The sequence below is a fragment of the Anoplophora glabripennis genome, unplaced genomic scaffold (genome assembly GCF_000390285.2).
Source record: "Anoplophora glabripennis isolate ALB-LARVAE unplaced genomic scaffold, Agla_2.0 scaffold1274, whole genome shotgun sequence".
In the NCBI taxonomy this organism is placed as follows: Eukaryota; Metazoa; Arthropoda; class Insecta; order Coleoptera; family Cerambycidae; genus Anoplophora; species Anoplophora glabripennis.
In genome coordinates, this window is record NW_019417352.1 from 53,886 (window position 1) to 61,289 (window position 7,404).

Genomic DNA, 7,404 nt, shown 5'->3' on the forward strand with positions numbered 1-7,404 from the left:
ATCAGTTTATCATCAGTCTTTGAAGTGATAGCATCATGGCTGCATCAGATATTCTGAAATATTTGTGTTACCAAATATGTACCCTACTCGGCGTTCTAAAACGATCATATAGTGAAGAAACCGCTAGAGATGGACTTCGACAGTGCACGAAAGCTGTGCAAAATATAAAAGATCAGTTGAAAACTGTAAAGACCATTGGAGAAAAGCAAAGTCTATTATCTACTCTGGCTCAAATCAAAAGCTTTCGTGCCCAAATTAAATATACAGTAAAACATGGAGCTGGAACATCGGCGAGAAAAGAGACGGCAACAAACAGAGTAAAGTGGGATGACTCTGAAACGGCCTTCAATAGTCGCATCCGTACCGGTGTAATATCTAATTTAAAACACAAGGACCCCAAGGAGTTCCTCAAGGACAGCTTCACATTATTCAAACGGCGTATTGCTAACACGTTGAAAAAGGAAAAAGCCGTCAAGGTGAATGCGGTGTTTGGAGGACAATTCCATCTACAAAAAGGCGATAGAATTCTTGAAGAATCAAAATATTTCACAACGAAGAATTCGCCAACTTATCGCGATACTAATCTGGAGGCGTGGTTTCAAGAACACATAGTCACGCCGATTTCTACGGAGCTCGATGAATGCCAGGAGCGTGATAGCGGTTGGGCATTGAACTCCATAACAAATTTGGGGATCAACATAAACAAGTTCACACCACAGCTGGGGTCATCATACATCAACTTACCTGCATCAATTAAGAAGAAGCATGCATACGTCAACGTAAAAAACAATGACAACGCTTGTTTTGCGTGGGCGGTGACATCGGCCTTGTATCCTGTTGCCGATCATACTCTTCACTCCGATAGGACTTCATCTTACCCTCAACCCTCATCGATTCTAAATTTAAAAGGTGTCCAGTTTCCAATGACAATGAAGCAAATACCCAGGTTTGAGAAGCAAAACGGAATATCTATCAATGTGTATATTCTAAAGAAAATTGTGAGAAGCTTTACTACCCTCCCGACATACTTGACAAAAAATAAGCTAGATAAGCATGTCAACCTGCTTATGATTCAAAATCAATACCAAGACGATGTCGATGATGAAAATGAAAATGGCACTCCAACGAAATACCACTACGTCTGGATAAAGGATCTATCGCGCCTCCTATCATCCCAACTTAGCAAAAAGCATGCTAAGAAGTACTTCTGCGATAGATGCCTGCACTACTTTTCGTCCACGGAAAGACTAAGCAACCATTACATCGATTGCAAAGAAATCAACGAGTGCAAAGTCAGGTTACCTAATGAAGATCAAAAGGATTTAAAATTTAAAAATTATAAAAATAAAGAAAAGGTCCCCTTCATTATATATGCAGATTTGGAGAGTGTTCTGATGAAGGTGAATGACAGTAGCAAGTATCAACATCATGTGCCTGCAGCAGTAGGCTACTACGTAAAGTGTTCGTACGATCCATCATTATCATTTTATAAATTTTATCGTGGTGAGGACTGCATGTCTTGGTTCGCGCGCGAAATGTCTGCATTCGCTGAGGACGTAGAAACGGTTTTCTTATGCCCTTACGACATAGTGATGACGTCAGCGCAAGAAGCTGAATTTCATAAAGCTACACACTGCCATATATGTGAACAGCCGTTTAAGGTAGAGGACGTTAAAGTCCGTGACCATTTTCATTTGACTCCGAAAAATAACTATAGGGGCGCCGCGCACAACGCGTGTAATATAAATTACAAAGATGGGGTTGTTATACCTGTTGTCTTTCACAACCTGGGCGGATATGACTCACACTTCATTTTGGAGAATATTGCAAATGATATGCCGGGTAGAGTCGACGTGCTTCCGATAACTAAGGAAAAATACATTTCATTCACTAAAAATTTAGATCAAAATTTAATTAAATTCCGATTTATCGATTCATTCCGTTTTATGGCTTCATCGTTGGATACTCTTGCATCATACATGACCGAATTTCCAAATTTAAAATCAGAGTTTTCCGAACTAGCCGACGATGAGTTTAATTTATTAACTAAAAAAGGCGTGTATCCATATGACTTCATGGACAGCTTTGAAAAATTTAATTTCCAGTCTTTGCCGGAACAGCCGCACTTTTATAGCCGTTTAGAGGAGAAGAACATTTCAAGTAAACAGTTCGCGCACGCGCAGAAAGTTTGGAATACATTCAAAATTCAAAATTTAGGTGAGTACACGGACTTGTACATGAAAACAGACATTTTACTTTTGGCTGACGTGTTTGAGCAGTTTCGAAGCAGTTGTCACAAGACATACGGCCTCGATCCCGCTAATTACTACACTTTACCTGGCTATACCTGGGACTGTATGCTGTTTAAGACAAGCCAGACTTTGGAATTGTTGACCGATATCGATATGTTAATGTTTGTCGAACGAGGTATTCGCGGCGGATTGAGTCAATGCTCTAAACGTAAAAGCGCGGCTAATAATAAGTATCTTCCAAATTTCGACCCCAGTAAACCGATAAAATATTTAGCATATTTCGACATCAACAATCAATACGGTTGGGCCATGAGTCAGTACTTGCCATATGGAGGGTTCGAGTGGGTAGATTCCAACATCGACGTCACCAACGTATCAGACACATCGTCTGTAGGCTATTTGCTTGAAGTAGACCTTGAATATCCGGCTCATTTACATGACACACATAAAGATTTGCCACTATGCCCCGAACATAGCGCTCCTCCCGGATGCAAAAATTTTAAACTTTTGGCAACTCTTCATAACAAGACGCGGTACGTTATCCATTATAGAGCTTTAAAACAAGCATTAAAGCATGGGCTTAAGCTTACAAAAATTCACCGCGTACTAAAATTTAATCAGTCTCCATGGCTTAAGTCTTACATTGATCTGAATACAGCATTACGTCAGACAGCTAAAAACGACTTTGAAAAAAATCTATTTAAGCTTATGAATAATGCTGTGTTCGGAAAAACGATGGAAAATATAAGAAAACACTCAATCGTTAAATTGGTTAATAAATGGGGTGGGCGCTATGGTGCGGAGGCCTTAATCGCGAAGCCAGAGTTCAAGGCTGCCACAATTTTCAATGAAAATTTGGTGGCTATAGAACTCAACAAGTCAGAGGTCTTCTTCAACAAACCTATATACATTGGGATGTCGATTTTAGACCTAGCCAAAACCACCATATATGATTTCCATTATGATTATATGGTGTCCGAGTTTGGTGATGACTGCTCAGTCCTTTATACCGACACCGACTCGCTGATATATGAAATCGGCGATAAAGATGTCTATGAAGTCATGCGTCGCGACTGTCACACCCGGTTCGATACAAGTGATTACCCTGCAGACAATAGGTATAACATCCCTCAAGTTAATAAAAAAGTTCTGGGAATGATGAAGGATGAGTTTAACGGCATCCCTATGGAACTTTTCGTAGGTCTTAGGTCCAAAATGTATACCGTTAAACGTGCTGTTGACATGGCTTTAACAAAAAAGATCAAGGGCATAAAAAAATCTGTAATCAAAAACGTCATCACGCTCGAGGATTACCTCGAGTGTGTCGATAATTTCAAAGACAAATACATCAGTCAAAATTTAATTAGATCTGAAAAACATGCAGTCTTCACGATGACTCAAGAAAAAATAGCCTTGAGTCCACATGATGATAAGCGATATTTGATTGAGGGGTCATATGAGACGCTGCCATGGGGGCATTACAGTATTATGGAACAATGAACGAAGATCCCTTAGTTTGGTTCGAGAACATTCTGCTGACTATGTATGTTGAAGAGCTTCATGTGTATTATTATATCTATGAATGTAGAGTGCTCATAATTTATATATATTTAATGTGTTTATGTGTTTTTATAATTACCTTATATTGGAAAATAAAAACCATACTTTACATATCAGTTTTATTTTTTCCCTCCAGCTTAAAAAGAGAAGGATCTTGCAGTAATAGTTCAAGTATAATATATTTTTATATTTTCATTTTTTAAATAAATTATCTAAGGCTTTAAACCCTGAAAACTGTTCACGTTCTTTCACATGGACTGCAGCATGTCCTTTTCTGTAATGCGCCTCCAGATGTAGTTGTTGGATTTTAATGCTTGTCAAAGTCCATTTTAGACAGCAAAGTAAACGAATATTTAACTTCCTTATCTCTATCNTGTTTTTATATTATATCTTAGTCACTCTTTATAATTTCGACCGCGGAGTATGGAAGTATTTTTTATGTATGGATCTATTATTAGTAGTAGGGTTGTTAATGATTTCTTCTTCTGATACAATGAGTGGTCAAAAGCGGGTTGTGTTTAACTTGGATAAAATAAAACTTATATACTTATGGACCCTGATGGCAGTGATAGAGCTCACTTTCAAAAAATAATTAGTTTGTCTTTTTAAATGTAGTTGTCTTTTCAGAAAATAACTTTGACAACCATATAAAATATTTCGTACTTATTACAGAAAAAAATATTTGTTTTTCTCTAAAAATGCGGTTGGCATTGAGAACTGGCACTTGTACAGGGTATTCAGAAAATCGGTAAATATAAAAATCTTTCAAGAATAAACTGCCTTTGTTTTAACAGTACAGAAATATGTTACTAAGGAAAGTTGTTTAGAACTGAAATTTATTATTAAAGTATAGTTTTGACGTAGGACAAAATTTTTCTATATTTCATTTTTCATAAAATAATTTTTAATGGTGCAAGTAGAAGTATTGGGATCACCTCAAAAAATTTACATTTATTCTTCCAAAACAGTTTTTCAAATTTCACCTTAATATTTTAAAATTTTTCCAGTTGTTAACAAAAATAAAAAATTAAATTTCAACAGTCTGTATGTCGGAAACAAAGCATGATATACGTTTATATGAAATTATTTTCAGAAAACAACGCAACCAAAATATTTCATACTTATTATTAGGGAGGGACAGGTTCTAGATTAAGAGAGAAGGTTTCGAGGATATCAGCGGGATATAAAAGCCGAATACGCTGTCATATCTGGTCTTTTCTTTCGTGCTTATCGTACCAGTGCATTGTCTCCGCTGTTATCGCATACGTTTTAAAAAAGTGTTGAAACATCTTCAAATATTTTAAAGGCGAGTTTTAATTTTAAAATATGGTGTGTCGCATATCAAATTAAAGGTCTTGCAGTAAGATAGTGGGTCTCATCGATTTTTTTCTTTTGTTCGCGATCGATGATATGCTTGCCCAGTAGGTAGAAAGCACCCACCATATTTTCGTTTGACTCATTTTCAAAATTTTTTATTTTTCTCGTATACTTTTTTGTGTGAATCACACCCTATCTTTAATCAAACACATCTTAATCACGTGACCTCTTTTCAGGCATCACTTACCGATACTAGTTACGTACGGGGCACCTGACGGCCTCAGTTTATCATCAGTGTTTAAAGGCTGCATCAGATATTCTGAAATATTTGTGTTACCAAATATATACCCTACTCGGTGTTTTAAAACAATCATATAGTGCAGAAACCGCTAGAGATGGACTTCGGCAGTGTACGAAAGCTGAGCGAAATATAAAAGATCAAATGAAAACTGCCAAGACCATTGGAGAAAAACAAAATCTATTATCTACTCTGGCTCAAATCAAAAGCTTTCATGTACAAATTAAATATACACTAAAACATGGGGCTGGAACATCGGCGAGAAAAGAGATGGCAACAAACAGAGTAAAGTGGGATGACTCTGAAACGGCCTTCAATAGTCGCATCCGCACTAGTGTAATATCTAATTTAAAGCACAGGGACCCCAAGGAGTTCCTCAATGACAGCTTCGTACTCTTCAAGTGACGCATAGCCAACGCGTTAAAAAAGGAAGAAGCCGTCAAGGTGAATGCAGTGTTTGGAGGACAATTCCAACTACCAAAAGCCGATAGAATTCTTGAGGAGCCAAAATATTTCACAACGAAGAATTCGCCAATTTATCGTAATACTAATCTGGAGACATGGTTTCAAAAACATGTAGTGACACCGATTTCTACGGAGCTCGATGAATTCCAACAGCGTGATAGTGGTTGGGCATTAAATTCAATAACCAATTTGGGAATCAATATAATCAAATTCACACCACAGCTGGGGTCATCATACATCGACTTACCTGCATCAATTAAGAAGAAGCATGCATGCGTCAACGTAAAAAACGATGACAACGCTTGTTTTACGTGGGCGGTAACATCCGCCTTGTATCCTGTTGATTTTCGAAATCACCCCGATAGGACTTCGTCTTACCCTCAACCCTCATCGGTTCTAAATTTAAAAGGCATCCAGTTTCCAATGACAATGAAGCAAATACCCAGGTTTGAGAAGCAAAACGGAATATCTATCAATGTGTATATTCTAAAGAAAATTGTGAACAGCTTTACTACCCTCCCAACATACTTGACAAAAAATAAGTTAGATAAGCACATCAACCTGCTTATGATTCAAAATCAATACCACGACGATGTCGATGATGAAAATGAAAATGGCACTCCAACGAAATACCACTACGTCTGGATAAAGGACCTGTCACGCCTCCTATCATCCCAACTTAGCAAAAAGCATGCTAAGAAGTACTTCTGCGATAGATGCCTGCACTACTTTTCATCCACGGAAAGACTAAGCAACCATTACATCGATTGCAAAGAAATCAACGAGTGCAAAGTCAGGTTACCTAATGAAGATCAAAAGGATTTAAAATTTAAAAATTATAAAAATAAAGAAAAGGTCCCCTTCATTATATATGCAGATTTGGAGAGTGTTCTGATGAAGGTGAATGACAGTAGCAAGTATCAACATCATGTGCCTGCAGCAGTAGGCTACTACGTAAAGTGTTCGTACGATCCATCATTATCATTTTATAAATTTTATCGTGGTGAGGACTGCATGTCTTGGTTCGCGCGCGAAATGTCTGCATTCGCTGAGGACGTAGAAACGGTTTTCTTATGCCCTTACGACATAGTGATGACGTCAGCGCAAGAAGCTGAATTTCATAAAGCTACACACTGCCATATATGTGAACAGCCGTTTAAGGTAGAGGACGTTAAAGTCCGTGACCATTTTCATTTGACTCCGAAAAATAACTATAGGGGCGCCGCGCACAACGCGTGTAATATAAATTACAAAGATGGGGTTGTTATACCTGTTGTCTTTCACAACCTGGGCGGATATGACTCACACTTCATTTTGGAGAATATTGCAAATGATATGCCGGGTAGAGTCGACGTGCTTCCGATAACTAAGGAAAAATACATTTCATTCACTAAAAATTTAGATCAAAATTTAATTAAATTCCGATTTATCGATTCATTCCGTTTTATGGCTTCATCGTTGGATACTCTTCCATCATATATGACCAAATTTCCAAATTTAAAATCAGAGTTT